This window comes from Bubalus kerabau, chromosome 17 (genome assembly GCF_029407905.1).
Source record: "Bubalus kerabau isolate K-KA32 ecotype Philippines breed swamp buffalo chromosome 17, PCC_UOA_SB_1v2, whole genome shotgun sequence".
Taxonomy (NCBI): domain Eukaryota; kingdom Metazoa; phylum Chordata; class Mammalia; order Artiodactyla; family Bovidae; genus Bubalus; species Bubalus kerabau.
Window position 1 is genome coordinate 54764189 of NC_073640.1, and position 16394 is coordinate 54780582.

General features: G+C 51.0%; 1 long non-coding RNA gene across 1 annotated transcript; it reads right to left on the reverse strand.

The window, feature by feature from the left end:
* Positions 1 to 8378: 8378 nt before the first annotated feature.
* LOC129631174 (uncharacterized) lies at positions 8379 to 12611 on the reverse strand. The gene is made up of 5 exons (XR_008703916.1): positions 12500 to 12611; positions 11274 to 11302; positions 10923 to 10954; positions 10265 to 10306; positions 8379 to 10019 (listed from the first exon to the last, which is right to left on the reverse strand). It is a non-coding gene; the product is annotated as an uncharacterized LOC129631174 (long non-coding RNA).
* Positions 12612 to 16394: the final 3783 nt, after the last annotated feature.

The following is a 16394-nucleotide window of genomic DNA, read 5'->3' on the forward strand; positions in this document are numbered from 1 at the left end:
CCGTGACACAGAAACCCAGCTGGATGCCCAGGGGCTTCCTGTTGTTCTCAAATATCTGAGAAGACTGCATTTACTCCCCCCTCAAGGTCACACTGACTCTGGAGGAGAGAAAGGAGTCAGATGAGCGATGACTGGAGAGGGGACCTGACCTCCATGTTCCAGTGTCACCAGCCTGGCGTCTGTTTTCAGGGACAGACACCCAGAACCGGGTGTCAGGAGGAGCTGCAGTTCTCAGGTGAGAAGGGAAAGGCTTCCTGTGTGTCCTGGGAGGAGAGGAACCTGGTGCTGATGGGTGGGCAGACTGTGGGCTCCCTGGTCCTCGGGTCAAGTTCCGGAAGACTCTCCGTCTCCGTGTCTGTTGCCTGAGCCTTGGTTCAGAAACTGTCTGGGTTCTCCTTGCCATTACAGGGCCTCCTCTGTCACCCTGGCTGATCTTTCTGTGGTCACTGTGATCTTTCCCACGGGTGGTTGCAGGCAGGGATGAGAGCTGGCATGGGTGCCCATAGGCCCCTAGAAGGTTGGGCAGCATAGTGTGGGCACATATGAGGGGCTCTGAGGGTCTGTAGAGGAGGGATCCCTGGGGTCTAACGCCTGATGATCCGAGGTGGAGTTGATGTAATAATATTAGATATAAGTGCACAGTAATTGTAACGCGCTTGAATTATCGCCAAATCATCTCCACCACTCCGCAATTGTCTTCCATGAAACCGGTCCCTGGTGCCCTTAAGGTTGGAGACCGCTGTTTAGAAGGAGGGATGGAAATCAGGCTCCTTCTCCACTTCCTTAGGCAAAACAAAGTTCACCTGTTAATTTCCTGTTTGGCCCAATGTTGCCCCCTGGAGGTCATGAGCAGACCCGGGGACGATGTAACAGGCTGCTGCTGCTGCTGCTGTTGCTGCTAAGTGGCTTCAGTCGTGTCCGACTCTGTGCGACCCCGGAGTCGGCAGCCCACCAGGCTCTCCCGTCCCTGGGATTCTCCAGGCAAGAACGCTGGAGTGGGTTGCCATTTCCTTCTCCAATGCGTGAAAGTGAAAATTGAAAGTGAAGTCGCTCAGTCGTGTCCGACTCTAGCGACCCCATGGACTGCAGCCTTCCTGGCTCCACGTCCATGGGATTTTCCAGGCAAGAGTACTGGAGTGGGCTGCTGGGGATGCAAACGCCAAAGGGTGTGAGTTGGCTCTGCGCCCTGGGCAGAGGTGGGCGCTGACCTCCTGACTAGAGGCTATCAGCCAGGGTTCAGGTCACTGTGGGTCCCCAGGCTTCCTGACCTCATCCCAGTGCAGGGTGAGCCCAGGGGGACAGTGGACATTGTTCAGGGGCAGGAGAAGCATCCATCCAGGTGGACGTGTGCTCAGGAGGAGCTCTCAGTCCCTGAGGCTTCAAAGGAAGGGCCGGCGGGGGGTCTCGGGGCTTTGGGGAGAGGATGGCGGCCTGTGGGCTGGACTCCAGAAGGCCCTGTCCTTCTCCACCTCACAGCACTGGGCCTGCACCCTAGTTCTCTGTGTCCCCATCAGTGGTCTGCTCTCAGCCTCCCCACAGTGCCAGGACCTGGGCAGCTCCACCTGGACACTCTGTCAGGGGAGCCCCTGGACTCCTCTGTCAGTGGAGGGAAGACCCCCGTGGGACCCCAGTCCCCCTGAGATGGAGCAACTGCAGAAGCTCTGTTCCTCTATTCCGGAAGTTCCCCTCCTTTCCCAGGATGCCTTAGGGGTAGGGGCTGAGATGTCTCCAGGGACCACACCCAGGTGTCCCCACAGATCAGGGACCCTGGGATGAGGAGCTGCTCCGCAATTCCTGTGAGTTCACGCTGGGGCTTCCCCCTCCCTTGTGGTCACTCCCTTGGGATGGAGGATCGCGAGTCTGAGCCATGTCAGGTCTCCGAGAGAAGGGGAAGGACTCAAGCTGCCAGCCCAGGCGCTCCAGGGAGACTAGAAGATTCTCCTGAGTAGAGATGGGAGAGAGGGTGTGATTATCTGGGAATGAGCAGAGGTCTGACTCCTCACAGTTAAGAGGCCCCTGTTCTCCCTGCTGACTCCAAGAGGAATCAAGTCCCGTCCTGGGGCAGCTGTGGGCACTGGCAAGTCTCCTCCCACTCTGATGCCAGAGCCGCTGTGTCCACAAGGAATAGTCTCTGACCCCTCGGTGTCTCACTGGGTGGGGGGTGTGAGTTCTGGCTTCTGTTATGCAGATTCCCTTATCTATTTAAAGAGTATTTATTGAGCATGTGTGACCTGTCAGCCCTGGGTTGTGTCCTGGTGTCCAGAGAATAGGATAGACTTGGACTTCGAGCTCACACAGCTGACCTTGTGACGGGGAGACAGACATTCAGAGAAAATCCTGGAAATAAGGAGCTAATTATGATGGAGGGATAGACTGAAAGGGAAGGGTCTGGTAGAAAGGAAAGGGTCCGGAGTGTGTCATGGAATCTCAGCTGGACTGGGTGTCATGGAAGGCACCCCTGCGAAAGTGATCTTTTGACTGAGATGAGAAGGGTGAGCAGACCCTCAGCAGAGAAGGATGGGGCTCAGAGGGCAGAGCTACCTGAGGGGAGTCTGGCCTTCAGGTGGGCCTGGCTGGGAGGAGGAGCTGCCAGAGTCCTGTGTGGGGAACTGGGAGAGTGGGGAGGACTGTGGACGGAGTAGTTTGGTGAGGGTCAGAGGCTGCTGGGCGGTGGGAGCTGCTAAGTGGGAAGGAGGTGGGCAGCCCTGTGGAGGCTCCAGACTATGGAGGAGCTCTGCCGCCCTCCGGCGGCCATAGAGGGGAGTGTCGAAGGGAAAGTTCTGTTCAGTTCAGTTCAGTTCAGTTCAGTCCCTCAGTCGTGTCTGACTCTTATGCCACCCCATGAATCGCGCAGCACGACAGGACTCCCTGTCCATCAGCAACTCCCGGAGTTCACAGACTGACGGACATCGAGTCGGTGATGCCATCCAGCCATCTCATCCTCTGTCGTCCCCTTGTCCTCCTGCCCCCAATCCCTCCCAGCATCAGAGTCTTTGCCAATGAGTCAACTCTTCGCATGAGGTGGCCAAAGGACTGGAGTTTCAGCTTTAGCATCAGTCCTTCCAATGAACACCCAGGACTGATATCCTTTAGAATGGACTGGTTGGATCTCCTTGCAGTCCAAGGGACTCTCAAAGGTCTTCTCCAACACCACAGTTCAAAAGCATCAATTCTTTGGCACTCACCTTTCTTCACAGTCCAACTCTCACATCCATACATGACCACTGGGAAAACCATAGCCTTGACTAGATGGACCTTAGTTGGCAAAGTAATGTCTCTGCTTTTGAATATGCTATCTAGGTTGGTCATAACTTTCCTTCCAAGGAGTAGGCATCTTTTAATTTCATGGCTGCAGTCACCATCTGCAATGATTTTGGAGCCCCCCAAAATAAAGTCGGACACTGTTTCCACTGTTTCCCCATCTATTTCCCATGAAGTGATGGGACCAGATGCCATGATCTTTGTTTTCTGAATGTTGAGCTTTAAGCCAACTTTTCCACTCTCCTCTTTCACTTTCATCAAGAGGCTTTTTAGTTCCTCTTCTTTTTCAAAGAGGAACTTCGAGAAAAGATCCTCTTCACTTTTCTCAAAGGGAAAGTACTCGAGGTTTCCTCCTAAGACAACTCAAGTATTTGTCAAGTGTTTACATATCATTTTACAAATCCCAGGGACAGAGGTGCTGGCAGGCTACAGACATGAGGTCGCAAAGGATCGCATACGACCAAGCGACTAACCCTTTCAACACTACATATCATTTATGCTGAATCATGTCCCACTCGGAATTTCCAACATCTCTCATCCAAGATCTTCTCTTATATACCCCACTTCAAGATTTTATCCAGGTGAGATTTGTGTTGATACCAGGCCAATTTCTCTCTGTAGAAGAGGAAGGATCCAGATGCAACATGCTCAGTCCTCGGGCAGGACTGGAGCATCTGTAAGTAGGAGGAGGGTGAGGAAACGTCCGTGTGTCCTGCCTGTTCCAGAGGGTCCATGTGGACACGAAAAGGCTGCATTTCCTTTTCTCCTGTGACCCCTTAGTGTCTTCCGCATGGGGCAGGGCCAGGTGGAATTGGAAGACCAGGGGTGGTGCAGTGATTCTGAACCTCGTCTTCCCGCCTTCTCTGTCTCTGTCCCCATCAGGGGACCTGGTCTTCATGGTGAGAAGGAAGGTGGGGCGTCTCCACAGGACCCTGATCAGAGATTCTTTCAGCAAAAGGGACACAGGGATCAAGCATGCTAGCTCTGGACTCAGTGTCCCCGTCACCCTGTAGATGATTGTAGTAACTAAATTATTAGGATCTAATGGCCTCTTTCGTATTCTAACTTATTAGATTGTTTTTACTTCTTTTTACCTTTTGATATTTGAAGTTTCAAAGGTGAATCTCCATCTTCCGTAAGTCTGAGAAGGGTTGGTGCCAGGGTGGTTCAGTTGTAGTAAAGGTTATTTTTTTGTAGTAGCTTCAGTTTTACAGCAAAAGTGAGGGAAGGTACGGACTTTTCCTAGATACTTGCCGCCCATGAGTGTAGGGCCTCCTCAGTGTTCAACATGCCACACCCGAGGTGTACATTTTATTAATTGATGAACCCACATGGACACATGAAAATTACGCAGCTTCCATAGCTTCCATTAGGGTTGACACTTGGTACTGTAAGTTGCCGGAGAAGGCAATGTCATCCCACTCCAGTCCTCTTGCTGGAAAATCCCATGAGTGGAGGAGCCAGTAGCCTGCAGTCCATGGGGTCACTAAGAGTCAGACGCGACTTCACTTTCACTTTCACTTTTCACTTTCATGCATTAGAGGAGGAAATGGCAACCCACTTCAGTGTTCTTGCCTGGAGAATCCCAAGGACGGGGGAGCCTAGTGGGCTGCCGTCTTTGGGGTCCCACAGAGTCGGACACGACTGAAGCGACTTAGCAGCAGCAGCTGTAACTTGCGTGGGTTTGAACAAGTGGTCATCAGCAACATGGGCTTCCCTGGTGGTGCAGTGGTAAAGAATCCTCCTCCCCGTTTAGGAGACTCAGGTTTGATTTCTGCCTCAGGAAGATCTCCTGAAGAAGAAATGGCAAACCACTCTGGTGTTCTTGCCTGGGAAATCACATGGATAGAGGAGCCTGGCGGGCTAGAGTCCATGGGGTCACAAAAGAGTTGCACATGACTTAGCAACTAGAACAATGCAAGGTCAGTGACAGTCCTGCTGCCCAAGTCACACCAGCAGGGCTAGTGAGCACAGACAGGTGGTTGTGAGTCTGCAGGGTTAGTGAGCACAGAGCAGGTGGTTGTGTGTCTGCAGGGCTAGTGAGCACAGACAGGTGGTTGTTAGTCTGCAGGGTTAGTGAGCACAGAGCAGGTGGTTGTGTGTCTGCAGGGCTAGTGAGCACAGAGCCTATGGTTTTGTGTCTGTAAATTAAAAAACTATGACATACATCGCTTGTTTATTTACCCATAGTCAAATATGGAAACCTCGTGTGTGGGGCGGCCATGATGAACCAGTGTCTATCTACAAGTTAGGCATTGTTTAGATGACTTTCCTGCTGGCTCAGTGGATACGAATCCATCTGCCAAAGCGCGGGACATGGGTTTGATCCCTGGTCAGGAGGATTTCACATGCTTCTGAGCAACTAAGGCCATACATCAGAACTGCTGAGTGTGTGCTCTAGAGCCCAAGAGCTGCAATGACTGAAGTCTGCTTGCCGAGAGCCCCTGCTCGGGAGTAGAGAAGCTGCCTCAATGAGAAGCCGGTGTATCGCAACGAAGACTAGCCCCTGCTCACCGCACTAGAGAAAACTGGTGGAAAACAATGAAGACCCAGTGCAGCCAGAAATAAAAAAATAAATAAAATATTTGCTAAGAGTAGTTCAGAATTAAATGTTATTCCCAAAGTTGTCAGGTCTTCTTTTCATCTCCTTCTTTCGCAAACATCCAGAACACCATTGACACATTGATTTTCCACAGGCTGAGGACCTGCTCTGCCATTGGGGTGACTTCACTGCAAATTTGTTTTCAGTCTGGAACAGCCACTAGCGAACACCCTGCCTTTCACACCGACCAGCTGCTCTGCAGTGAACATCCTCACCACAAATATCGGCCCCCATGGAGTATCATCCAGGGGCTCATTCATTCGACACACAGGTATGCAGCTCCCTGCACCAGGCCTGGAGCTGGCCAGTGGACTCAGCAGAAGCAGGACAGGTGAATCCTTCCATGTCCGAGCTCCCAGCTCAGGGATCCTCTTAGAACTGGAGTCCTGGTCAACTTGTGTGCACACTGAGTGCCACTGTATCCCCTAAACTGCATCTGCATGGGGAGTATAGGAAAATGTTCATTTCCAACATCCTCACCCTTTACGGAAAAATTCTGTGAGGAGATAGCACCTGTGTCCATATGCCCATCTCTCTGCCACATCCCATCCCTCCTTTATCCCCTACCCATCCTTTTCTTCATCTTTTCACTAAGTCCTGTGGCTGTGCCACTGTGGTTGGCCAGATGCCAGGACCCCTGGGATACCCTCAGTAGCTCCCTCTGCTGCTCCATTTAAACACCATGGTTCCACAGGTGGTGCACATGAGCCCGGGTGAGCCCTGCAGAGTCTGTCCCCATGGAAGATAGAGAGGCCCCTGGTAACCCGGTGACCATTATACTGGGTATCTCGAGCATTTTGCATGACTGTTAGGGATGCTGGATGGGTTAGACCCGCGCCTTTGGGAAGTATAGTGCTGGGTTTGCGTGTCAAATTTACCCCTGTCAATGGTACATTTATGGAGAAGAGGAAGTGTGGGGTGACTGTGGAGCCCTAGTTCCTTCTCTTCCCTGGGGTTCACAGGCAGACGGAGGAGCCCTCAGGTGATGAATTGTACCCTGGAGACTGGTCTTCAGGCCCCACTTGCTCTTCAGCAGGACCCTTGCTCTGTTGGAAGCATGGAGAGATGGCAAAAGCTCTCACACAGGCTTGAGGCTCAGACTGGAGGAGCTGGGAGGGTAGGCCAGGTGTTCTGCTCAGCCTTGCTCCCTGGGGGAGGGGGGATCATTTGGAGAATGAGGGAACAGGAGGCTGTGCTCAGGGGGCCTCCAGGCTAGGTGATGGCTGTCTCCAAGGTCAGGTACCGAAGGTCAGGACTCAATCATGAAACGTTCCCTCCAAGTTGTAGACAAGCTGGTTATCTGACACTCAGCGGCAGGGAGATACTCTGAGAGGACAAACTTAGTTCTCAGCCTCCTTGAGGACACCCTCCGGGTGCAGGATCATTCACCTGGGAGTTATCATGGCTGTAGCTACAACTAATACACACACAGGAGAAAGTGCTCCCGATTCAGAGCAAAGCGGGTTATCCCTGAACACATTCTACTATGTTCATCTTTGTCATAGAGGAGAAATGGGCAGGATATCCAGCCGTCCCTTCCCGTTGATGGGGGCTGAGCACAGCAGAGACACTGTCCATGGTGCTGATGAACACAGGCCACCTGGAGACTTGGGAGTTGTGGTCTTTGAGTCACATCTGCTTTTCATTCTGAAAAATCGGGCATTGCTAGAAAAGAAGAGGCTTCCATGGTGGCTCAGACAGTACAGAATCTTCCTGCTATGCGGGAGACCTGAGTTTGATGAACCTACAGAGATGGCAATGGTTATCCACTCCAGTATTCTTGCCTGGAGAATCCCATGGCAGATGTGCCTGGAGGGTTACAGTCCATGGGCTTGCAAAGAGTTGGACAGACAGAGCAAGTTTCACTTCACCAGAAAGAAGAGGTGGGGAGAGCTGCAGGGAGTGTGGACTGGCCTCGATCTCCAGGGCTCAGAGCCAGTGAGATTGCTGTGGACATCGTGGCAGGTCTTGACCCCACATCGGCATGACAAAGTCCAAGCTCCCCAGAGCAGACTGCAGTGAGGGAAGATGATGCCCACGGCCTTGAGAGGAGTGGTAGGCAGCGCACAAAACCCTAAGAGATGTCCAAAACTTCAAGCCACAATCCGAGAAATGTGCCCCATGATTAAGGAAACCTACAGATGAAATTCAGATCACGTGACTGGGAGATATGGTGGGGTGACTTGGAGATTATGGTGGGTTATGTTTTGGGCTGAGTCCAATACGTTCACAATGTTCCAAGGCAGGAGAGGCAGAGCCAGAGGAGATGGGATGATGGAAGGTGAGCTTGGGGAGCTTTAAGATGTTCCACTGCTGGCTTTGAAGATGGAGGAAAGGGCCACAAACCCAGGAAAGCAGGCAGCCTATCACAGCTTGGAAAGGCGAGGAAATGAACTGTCTGTAGAATCCAGAAAGAACAGCATCATATTGACACTGTGGTTTGTGCCCGTAAATTTGTGGTCATTTGTTACAGAACAAAAAGGAACACCAAAAAGTGTCACCTTGTCTCATCCAAGACTGCGCCTGGGGGGATAAGAAGTAATTTAGACCTAAATCATGATCGGAAGCTTTGCAGGTGGTTTCTCTTACCTCTCATCTCATCTCAGCACAGATGATACTTGGCCACTGGCAGAGCATGCTTGTCAACTGTGGGCTCTGTGCCCTAGGGCACACACCTGCTGTGTTTGTGTGAGCGTGGGCATGCGATCCGAGTGGAACTATATGAGAACAGACCTATCCCAGGGACCTCAGGGAGAGACTGAGACTTGCTAGCCCAGGTGTGTGGTGGGAGCTGCAGGTGAGATCCGGGTGGGAAGGCCCTTGAGACACTTTGAGGAGGAGACAGGTGAGCCCTTTGCCGTGGTAGCCAGGTTGAGTATTAGGTAGAGCCTGCACCTTTGCCCTGAGGCTCACGTGTGTGTGTGTTGGGAGCAGGCTCACGATCTGCATCGAAAAGCAAACTGGAAACCAGCAGGAAGTGGATAGAGGTCACAGGAAGTTCCTGGGAGGACCTTGCTCAGAGCATGGCTTCTGGGTCCCTCTTACTTTGGTGACTCTGATTGCTCCTCTTGGTTCCCCCAGAGGGAACAATGTCCTCAGGGCTTAGGCCCTTAGGGAAACAACAGAAACCCATGGAGAGAGAAGGCATTCTGGATCCTAGATCTGGGGACAGACAAAAGTTCCTGTCCCATCGCTGACTCACTGGAGATTAGTTCAAGCAAACTCCGGGGGATAGTGAAGGACAGGGAAGCCTGGTGTGCTGCAGTCCATGGGGTCCCAAAGACTCAGACACAACTTAGCAACTGAACAACAAAAACTCATTTGAGGCAGCACCAGTTGGGGCCAGCAGGGCCTGGTGAGCAGGGCCAGAGGGCTCAGGACACCAAGAGGCTGCAAAGGGGCCTCACCCATAAAAGTTGTCTCACCCACGACTCGTCCTTCCTGACTCGTGTTCTAGTGTGTCTCAGATGGTCCCATTTCCTGTGCTCCAGAGACTCCATGCCAAGTGAGCAAGCACTGGCAGGTGTCTGGGACCCCAGGGCAGTGTGAGGACTGCCGAGTGCCCATGTGGCTGCCAAGGGTCTGGTGACCTTCCTTGCCTGTTAGCATGCCCCCTCCCTCCATTCTCACAATCTTCCCCTTCCTTTCGCCCAGGAAATAGATGGGGAGGTCAGGTAACAAGAGCTAATACTTTCCCCGAGGAACCATGGACAGACCGGAGCAGAGATTCCGGTGAATTTCTTGCCGGATAAGACCCAAGGGCAGTATGTTTTGCAACCAGGGGAAGGAAAGTGCTCTTGATTCAGATCTCTCTGGTGGTCCACAGTGGTCAGAGGCCCAGTCACTTGCCTGTTGAAACCTCCCCCCACTGTGGGAATCGCAGCCTGAGTTCTGGTCCATCCAGGCTTCAGGGTAGCCTGTCAGTGTCTCCAGGAATCCAGGAGGACCCTGAGTCTGGGCCCAGGTTCCCGAATAGCCTCAGGTCTCAGAGCTGGTTCTCCGCCTCAGGCTCTTCCTCTTGACCTCACTCGGGTCTTGGGTCTCAGGTAAGCTCTTTCCCACAGTCCGTAAGGAGACGTGTCTGGAGGAACTAAGGGCCCACATCTGCTTTGTGGCTGATATTACAGTAAACGTCTGTGTCCGGTCGTAGTAATTCCTGCAAAAGAAAACCGACAGCTTTGAGCTCATGTAACCTTCTTAGATGACTTCCCAGGGACTTCCCAGCCCCGGGTCACCCAGGGTCTGTTTGTGTCAGAGGTTTTTGATCCAGACCCACCTCCCCTTCATCCCCTTTCCATCTTTCCTGCTATTTCTTGGCCCTCCAAACACAGCCAGGTGTGCAGGGGGCACTTCCAATGCCCCTTGGGCTTATGAGACCAGAACTCGGATCCCCACACTCACCTGGTAGATGGGAGCTGGTGGCCTGGCATCAGGTAGGGAGGCCTGGGCATGGAGGAAGTGGGCATCAGAGGAGAGTGAAGGAGAGTCATTTCTCCCGAGCAGCCATGTCCAAGCCTGCAGCCCCGACCCCAAATCCTATCTGGGCTCTGTTTTCCACCCTTGTTAGCCTGGCTCCCCTGACTGATGATCCAGTGCCCACTCTCTTCCTGGCTGAACTCCAAGGTTCTCTGAGGTCAAGTCAGGGGACCAGGGCAGCCTCTGGCTAAGGTTGTGGGTGGTCATGTCCCTGAAGTGCATCCAGCTCCCAGCTTGGTGGGACTTGCCATGTTCTAACTACTCTTATGAGCTTCCCTGGTGGCTCAGAAGGCAAAGAATCTGCCTGCAAGCGGGAGACCGAGGCTCGATCCCTGGGTCAGTGACATCCCCTGGAGAAGGCAATGGTAACCCAATCCAGTATTCTTTCCTGGAGAAATCCATGGACAGAGGAGTCTGGCAGGCTACAGTCCATGGGGCCACAAAGACTGGACATAACTAAGGGACTTTCAACTACCCTCGAGTGAAGGGTGTCTCACAGTACTTCAGGGTTGGACAGTCCCCCTGCCCTGAGCCTGTGAAGCGGGGACGCTGGGGAGAAGAGACAAGGAAGGAATGTACTTACCTGGGAGACAGAGCTGCCAGAGGGACCACCTCCTGGGAGGAGACAGGAGTTACCACTGAGCATGTGAGGAAGCTTAGCCCATTCTCCTAGGAGAGGTTGGATGTCCACCTTCCGGAGAACCATGGGAGAAGGATCCCCACCAAGGGAGACAACCTCTGGCAATTTCAGGCCCCAGTGAGGGCGATGGAGCCTCCCAGGATGATAACCCATAGGAAAAGCAGACTAGCCAATCGGGTCCCCTGTGCTGAAGCCCCAGAGAAAGGGCCAGAGACCCTGGGGGTGGCAGGCAGGAACAGACATGGCAGGGCCTGACCGGGGCTCCCCGCTGTCCTGGGCTGAACAGACACTCACCTGAGGTGGACGCTGGGGGCCAGTTCCCTCTGTTGTGCAGGCAGCCAGCGTTAGGAAAGAAAAACAAAACAGGCATATTTGTGAGGAGTGCAGATGGAGGTCAAGGCTTTGTTATCAGAACACAGGACAGGAGGATCCCCATGTCCAAGCAGGGGCTGGACACCGCCTTTCTCCACCAAAGCTGCTTAGGAGGGGAGGGACCAGTAAGGACGCTGAGGAAAGTTCTTAATAAGCCGTTTCTGCCCTGAGTCCAGAGGGGCAGGACCATAGGCTAACAGGGTTCCGGAGAAAGTGGCCACTGAAGAGACCAAGGCTCTGGTTAAGGCATCCATCCATCCAAAGCTTTGTCTGAGTGGACTCATCATTCTTATGGAGAGAGCAGGGCCAGTGCATGGGGAGGAAAGCGGTCACCAGTGATTCTGGGATCTCACTGAGTGCAGTGTCGCTGCTGTGGCCACCCGCCCTCACCCAGCAGCTGCTCAAATGTGACAGTGGCCTTGTCCTCTGTCTCCATCTACCTGGACCTTAAGTGTAAAGACATGCCACCACCTGCGGACCTGGCAGGATGTTCTGTCTCATGCATCAGGGGTGTTGTTAATGTATCTGCCACGTGGGGGCATTTGACCCCACCTGGCCTGTCCAAACTTCCACTCTCTGGCCAAGTGTGGACTTGGCAAGGACGACCCTCAGATCCTGGCCCTGTGACTGCCCCTCATCAGAGTAGCTGGATTTAAATATACAGGAAGAGATACCTTTTTCTGAGTACTTACTACCCGCCAGCCTACATACAGGGAACGAGGACAAGCAGGGGTCTTAATTGTGTTAACTGATAGATGGGCCTTTCCTGGTGGTTCATAGGTAAAGAATCCACCTGCCAATTCAGGGACACAGTTTCGATACCTGGGCAGGAAGATTCCCTGGGGATGGAAATGGCAACCCACTCCAGTATTCTTGCCTGGGAAATTCCACGGACAGATGAGTCCATGGAGTGGCAAAAGAGATGGACACAACTTCACGACTAAATAACAAAATAAATGAGGACGGTGTTAAGGAAGCTGCCAGAGGTCAATACCTGGTGAGGCAGGAACTGAAGGACGAGAGAGAATATCCGTGGGGAACTGGGGGGGTCCTGGAGATCCAGGCTGGAAATTGGAGGATGGGGTGTCCTTTCTCTAGGACTGGGGTCAACCTGGGGGTGGGGGCAGCATCTGGGAATGCCACTGTACCTGTGAAGGAAAATGAAACACCCCAGGACAGCCAGCGGCATCAGGACGAGCAGGACCCCGATCACGATGCCAGTAATGGCCCCCACATCGAGGGCTCGAGCATTTTCTTGCCCTGAAAGCAGAAGAGAGAGAGAGAGGGGAAATGGGGTCCGAGTTCACTGGAGGGAATACCAGGAGGAGTCTCACAGGGAGAGGGCCTGGTTAGGAGGAAGGAGACGCTCTGAGGCCTGTGTGCTTGCGTGTCTTGTCATCACAATGTCCTCCTGACTCTCCCACTGCACGAGGCTGCATCATTTCCCTCTTCATCAGATTTGAAACCTTGGACTTTCTCGAACTCTCCATTCTCTCACTGTAGCCATTTCCATGTCCTGTTCATTTTCCTTTGAAGGACTCTTTTCTTCTCACATTATGCCCCGTCCCTCTGAATTTTTGTTTCCATCACCACTGTCGGTCTTAGAGGGCAGTTCCTCTCCAGTCCACCCAACATTGATTAGTAGTAATAATATTAATGAACTGTTTCCAGGTACTCCTGTGCGACTGGCACAGTGGGAAATCCTTTACACCCATTTTTTCTGATCTTTCCATCCCCATGAGGGAGGGGTTGTCATCCCCGCTGTGCATTCACAGATTTGAGACACACAGTTCTTCAATAAAGGAATGGAGGCCACAGAGCTAGGACCAGGTGAAAGAGAAATGTAACCCAGTTGTTTGACTCTACAGCCAAAACCCACAGCGCTGAAAACCAAAATCTCCCCTGTGACGTTTCTTGCCTGCCGACTCTGTGTGGGTGAGAATTTTACCTACAGGGAAAATTTTAATCTAATTCCCTTCCTAGTGACCAACCTCACAGCAGCCCTAAGATCCATCTCTTCTTCTCCAGTTTTACAGACGGGAAACGGAGGCACAAGATCCAGTGCCTTGCCTGCAGTCAAACAATTCTCACAAACAATAACCAAAGTATGACAAAATTAGCTAAGTTTTGCATAATTAATTAAACACATTGTTCTACAGGCTCTGAAAGGAGACTACCCACGTCCTCATGATTTGCATTCATTACACACCCACTTCCAGTGATATTACACGGGAAGATGGAGAGGTGTGGAAGGTCACTATAGTGCTCAGTGGGGCGCTGGACCACACCTGCAGACTCTGACTGGGAGGAGAGCCCACACTGACGGGACCTGCACCCTCTGTCCTGACACTGTTGCTTGTCTGGGACAGCATCACCTTCTCAGTGAGCCGTAAACTCTGCTCATTGATTCACCGACCATTGGATGCTTGTCCCCATATCACTTGGTCTGCCTGCACCCAGAGTGGAAGGCTCGTGGGATTTCTAAGAGGGAGGGATTGACTACCGAAGAGCATAACCTTTGTCTGTGGTTCCAGATCACTGGGATTGGCTCCTCTGCCCAGGGAATTCTCCAGGCAAGAATACTGGAGTGGACTGCCATTTCCTCCTCCAGGGGATCTTCCTGACGCCCAGGGATCAAACCTGCATCCCTTAGTCTCCTGCGTTAGCGCTGGCAGGCAGGTTCTTTACCACTAGCTCCACATGAGAAGCCCCTTGAGAGGGAAGAGAGTCCATCAAACTTGAGGAGAAGTCCAGTTCCTTGGCTGATGCCATCTGACAGTTCCGTGGGATGAGCCTTCCTTCTCAGGGTCCACAACTAGCCTCCTCTCTTTGTGGTTTTCTGCTCCTAATGTGCTTGTCTGAGATTGACCCAGTAGCTACATAATCAGTGTCCATGTCTAAAGCACTGGAGTCCACAGTGTGAGGGGATGGCTGTCTCCATACTGGGCAGGTGTGAGGAGCACCTGCTTCTCAAGAAAGATGTGTTCTTCCTCATTGTTAAATTATTTAAACAGGGTTGAAGAAAATCTGGAGCTGAAGAATAAAAAGTGAAAACAATAACTGAGAAAGGCGATTCCTCAGCACATCTACGAGCAGGTAGAAGAAAGCATCCGTGAACATGAAGATAGAAAAAAAGAAGTTATTCAGACTGGGGAGTAGAAAGGGAAAAAAAATGGCAAATAGTGAGTCCAGGCAAAGTATTATGCAGAACTCCATCAGGTTGACATACATATGCAGGATGGCAGTTTCTGAAGTAGAATAGATAGCGAAAAGCAATGAAAAAAATATATAAAAATGAATGGTTTAAAACCTCTGAAAGTAGATGAGATCACATATTAGAGATGGTTGAGGAACTCCAAAAAGGGGTAACTCAAGATATAGACGTTGTGACACAATAGAGTCAAATTGTTGAAAGACCGAGGGAAAGAAGAAGTGAAAAACGAAGCGAGAGAGAAGTGACTCAGCATGTGCATCGGATCTTTAACACTGTGAAAATTGAATTCCACATCAGAAGGCATTGGGATGACTGACTGAAGTCCTAAAAGCAAGACTGTCAACGGGCGAAGCAATGTACAGACAAGCTCTCCTTCAATGAAGCTCAAATTAGGACTTTCCCAGATAAACAACAGTCGAGGGAACTCATTCCCTGGAGACACGGCATATATGAAGTGTGAAAGGAAGCCTTTAAGATGACTGAACAAACATTACACAGCAACTCAGAGCCATAGGCAACCTAGAGAAGAGTGGTCAAATGACACAATAGGTAGCTATCTTATCTAAGCCGGTATTATTGTCTTTTATGTACTCGCTTGTTTTTGTTTTTTATTTCAAAGATATTACACGAAACAATATTTATAAATCTATATAACGGGCATATATTGTACAAGGACGGCTGAAATATAGGACAGTAAGTGTGTAATATGGAGGCGATGGAGATGCACAGAGCACCCTGTTTGTAATATACATCATAGATCTGGTTGGTATTTCAACTCGATAGTTATATGTTTAAGATATAACTGTCATCTTCAAGGTAGGCACTAAGAAAAGAACTGAAATACATTGGAAAGGGGAAGAACACAATCAAAATGACACATGCGAAAGGAAATCACCTAATCACCAAAGAGGAAGTAATAGAGAAATTAATGAATAAAGCATATAAGACATATAACAAATAGCTAGATGGCAGAAGTTCTTTCTTATCGGGAAATATTTGAATGATAGATAGCCTCAACCTTGAAATTAAAGGCAGAGGTTGACAGAATGGATAAAAATTATGACCCATCTCTATACTCTCTTCAAGAGACTCACTTTAGATACAAAAACATAGAAGGTTGAAGTAAGGCTGGAAAAAGATATTCTATGCAAATAGTAATAAAAAGAGAATTGTGGTGGCTGTATGAGTGTCTGCTATAATAACCTCTAAATCTAAAGAGCCTACAAGAGACAAAGTAGGACCTTGCATATCAAGAAAAGTTTCCATTCACCAAGGAAATCCAACAGTTATAAGCATCATGCACCCAACAACACAGCACCAGAATTGTGAATCAAAATGGACAGCGTCGAGGGGAGAAATAGCTCGGTCATAACAGTGACACTATAACACCCCACCTTCAATAATGGACACAGCATCAGAGAGATTTCAGTGAGAAACTAGAGACCGTGAGAGCACTGTAAACCAGAGACCTAAGCGACCAACAGACAGCACACAGGCATAGGAGTTTATGTTGTGCAAAGTGCAGTCCGCAAGGCCCCCAGCTCTCACCACACATGACCACCGCCCATCCTGTGAAGAAACGGTGTCACTTCCACTGTAGAGACGATGGTGCAACTAAGAAAGACAAGTGGAGGGACCTGGAGTTGAGTGTGGCGGCAAGCCTGCGATCACAACAGTGCGAACTAACATCCTGACACTTACTGCCTCAACACGTCTGCTGTGCTTTCCACCTTCATCAGAGCACGTATTCACAAAGGTCTATAAAGTGCATAGTAAACACCACTGTACACATAAGAAAAAGGAGATTTAGGTTTTATGACTCACCGGGG